The sequence below is a fragment of the Procambarus clarkii genome, chromosome 64 (assembly GCF_040958095.1).
Source record: "Procambarus clarkii isolate CNS0578487 chromosome 64, FALCON_Pclarkii_2.0, whole genome shotgun sequence".
Classification (NCBI taxonomy): Eukaryota; Metazoa; Arthropoda; class Malacostraca; order Decapoda; family Cambaridae; genus Procambarus; species Procambarus clarkii.
This window is the reverse complement of record NC_091213.1, coordinates 20,117,673-20,132,914: the sequence shown is the minus strand read 5'-3', so window position 1 is coordinate 20,132,914 and position 15,242 is coordinate 20,117,673.

The following is a 15,242-nucleotide window of genomic DNA, read 5'->3' as shown; positions in this document are numbered from 1 at the left end:
TATAGTGTTTAGTATCTATGTGTTAGGTATCAAGTTTCTCTTCTGATCACTTCACGTAAGTTAAATAGAATGGTTTGGTTTAGTAGTTATAAAATTCATCTTGTATTTAATGGATTTTTAAATTAGCTTTAATATATGTGACAGTTAATAAGTTTTATTTGTATTGATCACTTTAAGTGCGCTTACATTTTTTGTAGATTTGTAGTCATTATATAAATATTTGTTATAGAGTTTAGTATCTATGTGTTAGGTATCAAGTTTCACTTCTGATCACTTCACGTAAGTTTAATAGAATGGTTTGTTTTAGTAGTTATAAAATTCATATTGTAGTGTAATGGATTTTTAAATTAGCTTTAATATATGTGACAGTTAATAAGTTTTATTTGTATTGATCACTTTAAGTGCGCTTACATTTTTTGTAGAATTGTAGTCATTATATAAATATTTGTTATAGTGTTTTGTATCTATGTGTTAGGTATCAAGTTTCACTTCTGATCACTTCACGTAAGTTTAATAGAATGGTTTGTTTTAGTAGTTATAAAATTCATCTTGTAGTTTAATGGATTTTTAAAATAGCTTTAATATATGTGACAGTTAATAAGTTTTATTTGTATTGATCACTTTAAGTGCGCTTACATTTTTTTTAGATTTGTAGTCATTATATAAATATTTGTTATAGTGTTTAGTATCTATGTGTTAGGTATCAAGTTTCACTTCTGATCACTTCACGTAAGTTTAATAGAATGGTTTGTTTTAGTAGTTTTAAAATTCATCTTGTAGTTTAATGGATTTTTAAATTAGCTTTAATATATGGGACAGTTAATAAGTTTAATTTGTATTGATCACTTTATGTGCGCTTACATTTTTTGTAGAATTGTAGTCATTATATAAATATTTGTTATAGTGTTTAGTATCTATGTGTTAGGTATCAAGTTTCTCTTCTGATCACTTCACATAAGTTTAATAGAATGGTTTGGTTTAGTAGTTATAAAATTCATCTTGTATTTAATGGATTTTTAAATTAGCTTTAATATATGTGACAGTTAATAAGTTTTATTTGTATTGATCACTTTAAGTGCGCTTACATTTTTTGTAGATTTGTAGTCATTATATAAATATTTGTTATAGAGTTTAGTATCTATGTGTTAGGTATCAAGTTTCACTTCTGATCACTTCACGTAAGTTTAATAGAATGGTTTGTTTTAGTAGTTATAAAATTCATCTTGTAGTTTAATGGATTTTTAAATTAGCTTTAATATATGTGACAGTTATTAAGTTTTATTTGTATTGATCACTTTAAGTGTGCTTGCATTTTTGTAGAATTGTAGTCATTATATAAATATTTGTTATAGTGTTTATTATCTATGTGTTAGGTATCAAGTTTCACTTCTGATCACTTCACGTAAGTTTAATAGAATGGTTTGTTTTAGTAGTTATAAAATTCATCTTGTAGTTTAATGGATTTTTAAATTAGCTTTAATATATGTGACAGTTAATAAGTTTTATTTGTATTGATCACTTTAAGTGCGCTTACATTTTTTGTAGATTTGTAGTCATTATATAAATATTTGTTATAGTGTTTAGTATCTATGTGTTAGGTATCAAGTTTCACTTCTGATCACTTCACGTAAGTTTAATAGAATGGTTTGTTTTAGTAGTTATAAAATTCATCTTGTAGTTTAATGGATTTTTAAAATAGCTTTAATATATGTGACAGTTAATAAGTTTTATTTGTATTGATCACTTTAAGTGCGCTTACATTTTTTTTAGATTTGTAGTCATTATATAAATATTTGTTATAGTGTTTAGTATCTATGTGTTAGGTATCAAGTTTCACTTCTGATCACTTCACGTAAGTTTAATAGAATGGTTTGTTTTAGTAGTTTTAAAATTCATCTTGTAGTTTAATGGATTTTTAAATTAGCTTTAATATATGGGACAGTTAATAAGTTTTATTTGTATTGATCACTTTATGTGCGCTTACATTTTTTGTAGAATTGTAGTCATTATATAAATATTTGTTATAGTGTTTAGTATCTATGTGTTAGGTATCAAGTTTCTCTTCTGATCACTTCACGTAAGTTTAATAGAATGGTTTGGTTTAGTAGTTATAAAATTCATCTTGTATTTAATGGATTTTTAAATTAGCTTTAATATATGTATCAGTTAATAAGTTTTATTTGTATTGATCACTTTAAGTGCGCTTATATTTTTTGTAGATTTGTCGTCATTATATAAATATTTGTTATAGTGTTAAGTTTCTATGTGTTAGGTATCAAGTTTCACTTCTTATCACTTCACGTAAGTTTAATAGAATGGTTGGTTTTAGTAGTTATAAAATTCATCTTGTATTTAATGGATTTTTAAATTAGCTTTAATATATGTGACAGTTAATAAGTTTTATTTGTATTGATCACTTTAAGTGCGCTTACATTTTTTGTAGATTTGTAGTCATTATATAAATATTTGTTATAGTGTTTAGTATCTATGTGTTAGGTATCAAGTTTCACTTCTGATCACTTCACGTAAGTTTGTTTTAGTAGTTATAAAATTCATCTTGTAGTTTAATGGATTTTAAAATTAGCTTTAATATATGTAACAGTTAATACGTTTTATTTGTATTGATCACTTTAAGTGCGCTTATATTTTTTGTAGATTTGTAGTCATTATATAAATATTTGTTATAGTGTTAAGTTTCTATGTGTTAGGTATCAAGTTTCACTTCTGATCACTTTACGTAAGTTTAATAGAATGGTTTGTTTTAGTAGTTATAAAATTCATCTTGTAGTTTAATGGATTTTTAAATTAGCTTTAATATATGTGACAGTTAATAAGTTTTATTTGTATTGATCACTTTAAGTGCGCTTACATTTTTTGTAGAATTGTAGTCATTATATAAATATTTGTTATAGTGTTTTGTATCTATGTGTTAGTGTTACGGCCCTCTCGGGACGCAACGGGGTTCTCACTCTGATGTTGTTAGAGGAAGATATAGGTATCCGTTCCCAAGCCAGTAGTGGCTATCAAGGGATGAGATCCGCGACGCAAGTAACTTAAAAGGGAGTAGGGAAAGAAAGTTAAGAACTTAATATTATATAATGTTCACCATCACCATTTAAATATATAAAAGTAAAACGTACACAAGGAGGAGGGGTAATTCACACTTTACAAAGGGGATCAACACTGTAGTCTTCTGCTGGAGACTATGGATCCTCGAAGCTAGGTGCTGAGTCCGCGGTGCTTTCTTCGTGGCCTCAAGACGTGTCCTCTGAGAACGCCGAGTCTACCCTGGCCACAGGTCAGCCACAACACAGGTCCACTGGGGGCACCGTCGTGGAGGACGTCAACCACACGTCCAGCAGGTCTGCTGGCAGGTACTGAGCCACCAAGGCTGGCACGGCCTCTCCACGAACGATAAAAGGGGTACGCCCTAGACAGGAGTCTCGTGTGATATCACCAATCACCCTCCTGTCCTCAATACCCCAGTGGATTATCGTCTCCAACCGTCGGTCCCGGGTAAATCCTTCCACTGCCACTCCACTGGCAGGCTTAACACACCACAGTGTTCTTCCGGGGGGACGACGTCACAACAGCTGCAGCAAACTGGACAGTATGGAGACTGGCTGCCTCGGGTAGACTGACTTCACCTTCAACACAGTGGTCCCAGGTCGGCTCTGTAAGCAGACACGTCATTAATAACCGGGACACTAATACACCACACTCACAGGCTCAGATACAAACGCCCGACATATCCACTCCATAGATGGCGCTGTCGTCGGAGCACCACCTCACCAGAGGTCAGGAGCGGCGGTGTTGAGCGCTGAACCAGACTGGAAACTGGTCCTCGAGGCCAGTACACGCTGTCCTCACTAGGTGTCGTCGTTCGTTTGGCGGGGGTTTCGGGAGCTGACCCACAGATGGCGTGTTTGTCACTGCTCCAGGCACGGACGCTGGATCCGGGTTCGTAACACCTCCCCACCAAAAAGAATTTGGTTTGGGGTTCTATAAAAAACACAAACCAAATTAGCAGGGCGACACAACTCCAAATGGACTTACTTATACTATGAACTGGAGTGATGAGGCTGTCTTGTCCACAGAACTTTTCTACTAGCCATTTCCGGCACAACGGGAACTTGCAGATAGAAGGCAATGATCTGCCTGACGTAATCTTCCACGTCTCCACTGCGATGTCAAGCAGGGGCGTCATCTCACATCTCTCGAGTACGGATTGGTTTCGACGCGATCTGGGGTGACTCGACACTTTCCTATGTCGTGGCACCGATGATGGCTGACCACAGACGGCATTTCTGGTGCCAGTCCGATGGTCCTTCAGGGAGACAGGAACCTGGAATACAGGGGTCTGATAATTCAGAGTGATAGCGACCGCGAGTAAAACAGTACTTACAGCATACTCTACTAGGTCCACACCTAGTCCCAACGGGGCTGTTCGTACGTCGTAGGTGGCATTCGCTCTGCCACCGTCAGGTCGACCAACGTTCCACATAACGCTGCATTGAGGCTCAGCAGTCACGCGGGGGGTGTCAACCTGTCGGAAACAGTCACTCACATTATCACATGTCGTACTTCCTGTATCATCTATTACCTCCCAGGTCCCTTCTTCAACTGCAACACTTGCAGTACAACTCTCCAATCCCTGGGACCTCTTCTCGATGTTCACTGGAGCCATCATCCTTCGGGTCGTCCACTGATCCTTACTGAGAACACAGAGAGCACATAGGAGAATAAAACAAAATACCGATAGGAAACATTTGGTAAGTCGAGGGATAAGTTTCCCGAGCTTGTCATGTCCATAGCCGGCACCATCCACTAGCCTGGCTTGGACCAAAGAGGGCACTAGACCTTTTGAACATACCTCACATACCTCTGACGTCTGGGGAATCTCTGGCTGGTCAACTACACGCTGTAACTTGCCATACCGCAAGCACACCTCAGCCTTCGCTCCAGACTCGTTGGTATCCGTGGGTGTCTGCACACAAGGCCTCTCTCCTAGCTCAGGTACTTCTGCCATCGTAACCTCATGTTCCTTGTCGAGAGAAGAATCAGGAGACACTGCTAGATAACTGTCGATCTGCGGGTGAGAGGACAAATTAGACATAGTTACATCCGGGTCTGTCTTTACCTGGACATTACCATTGCCTGTAGACACCTCAGACTTTGATGTTCTGGCAGACTCGTCCGCTTTCTTGGGATGATTGGTGCTCCAATCGGTCACCAGGTCGTTGGCTAGTACCACGTCAATCCCAGCCACAGGGAGGGTATCGACTACTGCCAACTCACAGGTGCCGCTGAAGTAAGGCGAGTCGAGATGTACTGGCACTAAGGGGGCGTTATACTGCGTTCTCGGAAACCCAACCAGGATAACCTCTGGTCTCCCATCCACACTTACTCCCTCGGGTAACGAGCTCTTCACGATCAGGGACTGGGCTGCTCCACTATCTCTGAGCACTACAATTGATCTACCAGTATGATCACTCGTTACATACCCGGTTGAAGTGTGAGGGGCCAACAAACTTGGTCCTTCCTGCGTCGTCGTAGACTGGTTTCCTACTGGTGATGTAACACAGCTCATCAACATCACCTCCCTTCGTGCGCTGCCACCTCTTCTGCCTCGGCACCTAGCAGCTATGTGCCCCTTCTGCCCACAAGTCCAGCACACCATGTTCCGCCTCGGACTACGGTGTTTCGGACTACTAGGACTTGTTCTTCGGGGGCTACTTGGGGGCGTCTTCTTAGCGCTTCGTGGGACGGGTCTTTCTTCTTCTTCGTCGTGAGGTCTGTCAAACCGGCGCTGGTAATTCCTCGGGACGTACTTAGCAGACGGCCTATGAGTCAGGATATACTCCTCAGCCATTGTGGCTGCTGCACTCAAGGTCTCTACCTGCTGTTCCTCTAGGTACGTCTTCAAGTCTCCAGTCAAACAATCCTTGAAGTCCTCCAGCAGAATCAGCTGCTCGAGGTCTTCCTTGGTCTCCACCTTCCGAGAGGTACACCATTCCTGGAAAAGTCGCTCCTTGATCGTGGCGAATTCGGTAAAAGTGTGCTCTGAGGTCTTCTTCAGGTTTCTGAACTTTTGCCTATAAGCCTCAGGTACCAATTGGTACGCCATGAGCACAACTTTCTTCACCTTGTCATAATCGCTGGAGTCGTCAAGGGATAACGTAGAGTAGGCAATTTGGGCCTTCCCAGTCAAGACTGACTGTATCATGATGGCCCAATTCTCCCTTGGCCACTCCAAAGAGGCAGCGACTTTCTCGAAGGCTGCAAAGAATTTTGACACCTCCTTCTCATGGAATTTGGGGACCATTTTGATGTTGCGTACCGGATCGAAGCTACTGGTGTCCGTTGTTTGCCTCCGACCACCGCCTAATCGCAATACTTCTAGTTCATGTTGTCTCTCTCTTTCCTCCCTTTCTCGCTCTCGTTCTTCTCTCTCCCGTTCTCGTTCTTCTCTCTCTCGTCTCTCTTCTCTTTCTCGTTCTTCTCTCTCTCGTTTCTCTTCTCTTTCTCGTTCTTCTCTCTCTCGTTTCTCTTCTCTTTCTCGTTCTTCTCTTTCTCTTGCTCGTTCTTCTCTTTCTCTTTCTCGTTCTAATTCTAAACGTCTCATCTCTAATTCTTTATCTTGTCTCTCTCGTTCCATTTCTAATTTCTTCCATTCTATTTCCCGATTGATCTCTAGGGCACGCATCTTGACTGTTAGGAAGCTGATATTAAGCTCGCCTGCGTCACTGTCAACGTCGCTGCCCTTATCTTCCTTTTCCGTGGAAGCTATGTCTGCACTTTCCTTTGTACTAGGAGTCTCGCCTTCCTGTTTCTCTTCTGCCTTCAGGTGCCGGTGTACCTTGGACAAGATCTCCACACGGGAATCACTGGCACGGATCTTGATCTCCAGGTAGGCGCTCACTAGTACAAGCTCTGGTTTGCTCAAATATTTCAATCTGGCAAGACAATCCTCTCTGCGGTGTTGAGCGCTGAACCAGACTGGAAACTGGTCCTCGAGGCCAGTACACGCTGTCCTCACTAGGTGTCGTCGTTCGTTTGGCGGGGGTTTCGGGAGCTGACCCACAGATGGCGTGTTTGTCACTGCTCCAGGCACGGACGCTGGATCCGGGTTCGTAACAGTTAGGTATCAAGTTTCACTTCTGATCACTTCACGTAAGTTTAATAGAATGGTTTGTTTTAGTAGTTATAAAATTCATCTTGTAGTTTAATGGATTTTTAAAATAGCTTTAATATATGTGACAGTTAATAAGTTTTATTTGTATTGATCACTTTAAGTGCGCTTACATTTTTTTTAGATTTGTAGTCATTATATAAATATTTGTTATAGTGTTTAGTATCTATGTGTCAGGTATCAAGTTTCACTTCTGATCACTTCACGTAAGTTTAATAGAATGGTTTGTTTTAGTAGTTTTAAAATTCATCTTGCAGTTTAATGGATTTTTAAATTAGCTTTAATATATGGGACAGTTAATAAGTTTTATTTGTATTGATCACTTTATGTGCGCTTACATTTTTTGTAGAATTGTAGTCATTATATAAATATTTGTTATAGTGTTTAGTATCTATGTGTTAGGTATCAAGTTTCTCTTCTGATCGCTTCACGTAAGTTTAATAGAATGGTTTGGTTTAGTAGTTATAAAATTCATCTTGTATTTATTGGATTTTTAAATTAGCTTTAATATATGTGACAGTTAATAAGTTTTATTTGTATTGATCACTTTAAGTGCGCTTACATTTTTTGTAGATTTGTAGTCATTATATAAATATTTGTTATAGTGTTTAGTATCTATGTGTTAGGTATCAAGTTTCACTTCTGATCACTTCACGTAAGTTTAATAGAATGGTTTGTTTTAGTAGTTATAAAATTCATCTTGTAGTTTAATAGATTTTTAAATTAGCTTTAATATATGGGACAGTTAATAAGTTTTATTTGTATTGATCACTTTAAGTGCGCTTACATTTTTTGTAGAATTGTAGTCATTATATAAATATTTGTTATAGTGTTTAGTATCTATGTGTTAGGTATCAAGTTTCTCTTCTGATCACTTCACGTAAGTTAAATAGAATGGTTTGGTTTAGTAGTTATAAAATTCATCTTGTATTTAATGGATTTTTAAATTAGCTTTAATATATGTGACAGTTAATAAGTTTTATTTGTATTGATCACTTTAAGTGCGCTTACATTTTTTGTAGATTTGTAGTCATTATATAAATATTTGTTATAGTGTTTAGTATCTATGTGTTAGGTATCAAGTTTCACTTCTGATCACTTCACGTAAGTTTAATAGAATGGTTTGTTTTAGTAGTTATAAAATTCATCTTGTAGTTTAATGGATTTTTAAATTAGCTTTAATATATGTGACAGTTAATAAGTTTTATTTGTATTGATCACTTTAAGTGCGCTTACATTTTTTGTAGAATTGTAGTCATTATATAAATATTTGTTATAGTGTTTAGTATCTATGTGTTAGGTATCAAGTTTCTACTTCTGATCACTTCACGTAAGTTTAATAGAATGGTTTGGTTTAGTAGTTATAAAATTCATCTTGTAGTTTAATGGATTTTTAAATTAGCTTTAATATATGTGACAGTTAATAAGTTTTATTTGTATTGATCACTTTAAGTGCGCTTACATTTTTTGTAGAATTGTAGTCATTATATAAATATTTGTTATAGTGTTTAGTATCTATGTGTTAGGTATCAAGTTTCACTTCTGATCACTTCACGTAAGTTTAATAGAATGGTTTGTTTTAGTAGTTATAAAATTCATCTTGTAGTTTAATGGATTTTTAAATTAGCTTTAATATATGTGACAGTTAATAAGTTTTATTTGTATTGATCACTTTAAGTGCGCTTACATTTTTTGTAGAATTGTAGTCATTATATAAATATTTGTTATAGTGTTTAGTATCTATGTGTTAGGTATCAAGTTTCACTTCTGATCACTTCACGTAAGTTTAATAGAATGGTTTGTTTTAGTAGTTATAAAATTCATCTTGTAGTTTAATGGATTTTTAAATTAGCTTTAATATATGTGACAGTTAATAAGTTTTATTTGTATTGATCACTTTAAGTGCGCTTACATTTTTTGTAGATTTGTAGTCATTATATAAATATTTGTTATAGTGTTTAGTATCTATGTGTTAGGTATCAAGTTTCACTTCTGATCACTTCACGTAAGTTTAATAGAATGGTTTGTTTTAGTAGTTATAAAATTCATCTTGTAGTTTAATGGATTTTTAAATTAGCTTTAATATATGTGACAGTTAATAAGTTTTATTTGTATTGATCACTTTAAGTGCGCTTACATTTTTTGTAGAATTTGTAGTCATTATATAAATATTTGTTATAGTGTTTAGTATCTATGTGTTAGGTATCAAGTTTCACTTCTGATCACTTCACGTAAGTTTAATAGAATGGTTTGTTTTAGTAGTTATAAAATTCATCTTGTAGTTTAATGGATTTTTAAATTAGCTTTAATATATGTGACAGTTAATAAGTTTTATTTGTATTGATCACTTTAAGTGCGCTTACATTTTTTGTAGATTTGTAGTCATTATATAAATATTTGTTATAGTGTTTAGTATCTATGTGTTAGGTATCAAGTTTCACTTCTGATCACTTCACGTAAGTTTAATAGAATGGTTTGTTTTAGTAGTTATAAAATTCATCTTGTAGTTTAATGGATTTTTAAATTAGCTTTAATATATGGGACAGTTAATAAGTTTTATTTGTATTGATCACTTTAAGTGCGCTTACATTTTTTGTAGAATTGTAGTCATTATATAAATATTTGTTATAGTGTTTAGTATCTATGTGTTAGGTATCAAGTTTCACTTCTGATCACTTCACGTAAGTTTAATAGAATGGTTTGGTTTAGTAGTTATAAAATTCATCTTGTAGTTTAATGGATTTTTAAATTAGCTTTAATATATGTGACAGTTAATAAGTTTTATTTGTATTGATCACTTTAAGTGCGCTTACATTTTTTGTAGATTTGTAGTCATTATATAAATATTTGTTATAGTGTTTAGTATCTATGTGTTAGGTATCAAGTTTCACTTCTGATCACTTCACGTAAGTTTAATAGAATGGTTTGTTTTAGTAGTTATAAAATTCATCTTGTAGTTTAATGGATTTTTAAATTAGCTTTAATATATGTGACAGTTAATAAGTTTTATTTGTATTGATCACTTTAAGTGCGCTTACATTTTTTGTAGAATTTGTAGTCATTATATAAATATTTGTTATAGTGTTTAGTATCTATGTGTTAGGTATCAAGTTTCACTTCTGATCACTTCACGTAAGTTTAATAGAATGGTTTGTTTTAGTAGTTATAAAATTCATCTTGTAGTTTAATGGATTTTTAAATTAGCTTTAATATATGTGACAGTTAATAAGTTTTATTTGTATTGATCACTTTAAGTGCGCTTACATTTTTTGTAGATTTGTAGTCATTATATAAATATTTGTTATAGTGTTTAGTATCTATGTGTTAGGTATCAAGTTTCACTTCTGATCACTTCACGTAAGTTTAATAGAATGGTTTGTTTTAGTAGTTATAAAATTCATCTTGTAGTTTAATGGATTTTTAAATTAGCTTTAATATATGGGACAGTTAATAAGTTTTATTTGTATTGATCACTTTAAGTGCGCTTACATTTTTTGTAGAATTTGTAGTCATTATATAAATATTTGTTATAGTGTTTAGTATCTATGTGTTAGGTATCAAGTTTCTCTTCTGATCACTTCACGTAAGTTAATAGAATGGTTTGGTTTAGTAGTTATAAAATTCATCTTGTAGTTTAATGGATTTTTAAATTAGCTTTAATATATGTGACAGTTAATAAGTTTTATTTGTATTGATCACTTTAAGTGCGCTTACATTTTTTGTAGATTTGTAGTCATTATATAAATATTTGTTATAGTGTTTAGTATCTATGTGTTAGGTATCAAGTTTCACTTCTGATCACTTCACGTAAGTTTAATAGAATGGTTTGTTTTAGTAGTTATAAAATTCATCTTGTAGTTTAATGGATTTTTAAATTAGCTTTAATATATGTGACAGTTAATAAGTTTTATTTGTATTGATCACTTTAAGTGCGCTTACATTTTTTGTAGATTTGTAGTCATTATATAAATATTTGTTATAGTGTTTAGTATCTATGTGTTAGGTATCAAGTTTCACTTCTGATCACTTCACGTAAGTTTAATAGAATGGTTTGTTTTAGTAGTTATAAAATTCATCTTGTAGTTTAATGGATTTTTAAATTAGCTTTAATATATGGGACAGTTAATAAGTTTTATTTGTATTGATCACTTTAAGTGCGCTTACATTTTTTGTAGAATTGTAGTCATTATATAAATATTTGTTATAGTGTTTAGTATCTATGTGTTAGGTATCAAGTTTCTCTTCTGATCACTTCACGTAAGTTTAATAGAATGGTTTGGTTTAGTAGTTATAAAATTCATCTTGTATTTAATGGATTTTTAAATTAGCTTTAATATATGTGACAGTTAATAAGTTTTATTTGTATTGATCACTTTAAGTGCGCTTACATTTTTTGTAGATTTGTAGTCATTATATAAATATTTGTTATAGTGTTTAGTATCTATGTGTTAGGTATCAAGTTTCACTTCTGATCACTTCACGTAAGTTTAATAGAATGGTTTGTTTTAGTAGTTATAAAATTCATCTTGTAGTTTAATGGATTTTTAAATTAGCTTTAATATATGTGACAGTTAATAAGTTTTATTTGTATTGATCACTTTAAGTGCGCTTACATTTTTTGTAGATTTGTAGTCATTATATAAATATTTGTTATAGTGTTTAGTATCTATGTGTTAGGTATCAAGTTTCACTTCTGATCACTTCACGTAAGTTTAATAGAATGGTTTGTTTTAGTAGTTATAAAATTCATCTTGTAGTTTAATGGATTTTTAAATTAGCTTTAATATATGGGACAGTTAATAAGTTTTATTTGTATTGATCACTTTAAGTGCGCTTACATTTTTTGTAGAATTGTAGTCATTATATAAATATTTGTTATAGTGTTTAGTATCTATGTGTTAGGTATCAAGTTTCTCTTCTGATCACTTCACGTAAGTTAATAGAATGGTTTGGTTTAGTAGTTATAAAATTCATCTTGTAGTTTAATGGATTTTTAAATTAGCTTTAATATATGTGACAGTTAATAAGTTTTATTTGTATTGATCACTTTAAGTGCGCTTACATTTTTTGTAGATTTGTAGTCATTATATAAATATTTGTTATAGTGTTTAGTATCTATGTGTTAGGTATCAAGTTTCACTTCTGATCACTTCACGTAAGTTTAATAGAATGGTTTGTTTTAGTAGTTATAAAATTCATCTTGTAGTTTAATGGATTTTTAAATTAGCTTTAATATATGTGACAGTTAATAAGTTTTATTTGTATTGATCACTTTAAGTGCGCTTACATTTTTGTAGAATTGTAGTCATTATATAAATATTTGTTATAGTGTTTAGTATCTATGTGTTAGGTATCAAGTTTCACTTCTGATCACTTCACGTAAGTTTAATAGAATGGTTTGTTTTAGTAGTTATAAAATTCATCTTGTAGTTTAATGGATTTTTAAATTAGCTTTAATATATGGGACAGTTAATAAGTTTTATTTGTATTGATCACTTTAAGTGCGCTTACATTTTTTGTAGAATTGTAGTCATTATATAAATATTTGTTATAGTGTTTAGTATCTATGTGTTAGGTATCAAGTTTCATCTTCTGATCACTTCACGTAAGTTTAATAGAATGGTTTGGTTTAGTAGTTATAAAATTCATCTTGTAGTTTAATGGATTTTTAAATTAGCTTTAATATATGTGACAGTTAATAAGTTTTATTTGTATTGATCACTTTAAGTGCGCTTACATTTTTTGTAGAATTTGTAGTCATTATATAAATATTTGTTATAGTGTTTAGTATCTATGTGTTAGGTATCAAGTTTCACTTCTGATCACTTCACGTAAGTTTAATAGAATGGTTTGTTTTAGTAGTTATAAAATTCATCTTGTAGTTTAATGGATTTTTAAATTAGCTTTAATATATGTGACAGTTAATAAGTTTTATTTGTATTGATCACTTTAAGTGCGCTTACATTTTTTGTAGAATTTGTAGTCATTATATAAATATTTGTTATAGTGTTTAGTATCTATGTGTTAGGTATCAAGTTTCACTTCTGATCACTTCACGTAAGTTTAATAGAATGGTTTGTTTTAGTAGTTATAAAATTCATCTTGTAGTTTAATGGATTTTTAAATTAGCTTTAATATATGTGACAGTTAATAAGTTTTATTTGTATTGATCACTTTAAGTGCGCTTACATTTTTTGTAGAATTGTAGTCATTATATAAATATTTGTTATAGTGTTTAGTATCTATGTGTTAGGTATCAAGTTTCATCTTCTGATCACTTCACGTAAGTTTAATAGAATGGTTTGGTTTAGTAGTTATAAAATTCATCTTGTAGTTTAATGGATTTTTAAATTAGCTTTAATATATGTGACAGTTAATAAGTTTTATTTGTATTGATCACTTTAAGTGCGCTTACATTTTTTGTAGAATTTGTAGTCATTATATAAATATTTGTTATAGTGTTTAGTATCTATGTGTTAGGTATCAAGTTTCACTTCTGATCACTTCACGTAAGTTTAATAGAATGGTTTGTTTTAGTAGTTATAAAATTCATCTTGTAGTTTAATGGATTTTTAAATTAGCTTTAATATATGTGACAGTTAATAAGTTTTATTTGTATTGATCACTTTAAGTGCGCTTACATTTTTTGTAGATTTGTAGTCATTATATAAATATTTGTTATAGTGTTTAGTATCTATGTGTTAGGTATCAAGTTTCACTTCTGATCACTTCACGTAAGTTTAATAGAATGGTTTGTTTTAGTAGTTATAAAATTCATCTTGTAGTTTAATGGATTTTTAAATTAGCTTTAATATATGGGACAGTTAATAAGTTTTATTTGTATTGATCACTTTAAGTGCGCTTACATTTTTTGTAGAATTGTAGTCATTATATAAATATTTGTTATAGTGTTTAGTATCTATGTGTTAGGTATCAAGTTTCTCTTCTGATCACTTCACGTAAGTTAATAGAATGGTTTGGTTTAGTAGTTATAAAATTCATCTTGTAGTTAATGGATTTTTAAATTAGCTTTAATATATGTGACAGTTAATAAGTTTTATTTGTATTGATCACTTTAAGTGCGCTTACATTTTTTGTAGATTTGTAGTCATTATATAAATATTTGTTATAGTGTTTAGTATCTATGTGTTAGGTATCAAGTTTCACTTCTGATCACTTCACGTAAGTTTAATAGAATGGTTTGTTTTAGTAGTTATAAAATTCATCTTGTAGTTTAATGGATTTTTAAATTAGCTTTAATATATGTGACAGTTAATAAGTTTTATTTGTATTGATCACTTTAAGTGCGCTTACATTTTTTGTAGAATTGTAGTCATTATATAAATATTTGTTATAGTGTTTAGTATCTATGTGTTAGGTATCAAGTTTCACTTCTGATCACTTCACGTAAGTTTAATAGAATGGTTTGTTTTAGTAGTTATAAAATTCATCTTGTAGTTTAATGGATTTTTAAATTAGCTTTAATATATGTGACAGTTAATAAGTTTTATTTGTATTGATCACTTTAAGTGCGCTTACATTTTTTGTAGAATTGTAGTCATTATATAAATATTTGTTATAGTGTTTAGTATCTATGTGTTAGGTATCAAGTTTCACTTCTGATCACTTCACGTAAGTTTAATAGAATGGTTTGGTTTAGTAGTTATAAAATTCATCTTGTAGTTTAATGGATTTTTAAATTAGCTTTAATATATGTGACAGTTAATAAGTTTTATTTGTATTGATCACTTTAAGTGCGCTTACATTTTTTGTAGATTTGTAGTCATTATATAAATATTTGTTATAGTGTTTAGTATCTATGTGTTAGGTATCAAGTTTCACTTCTGATCACTTCACGTAAGTTTAATAGAATGGTTTGTTTTAGTAGTTATAAAATTCATCTTGTAGTTTAATGGATTTTTAAATTAGCTTTAATATATGTGACAGTTAATAAGTTTTATTTGTATTGATCACTTTAAGTGCGCTTACATTTTTTGTAGATTTGTAGTCATTATATAAATATTTGTTATAGTGTTTAGTATCTATGTGA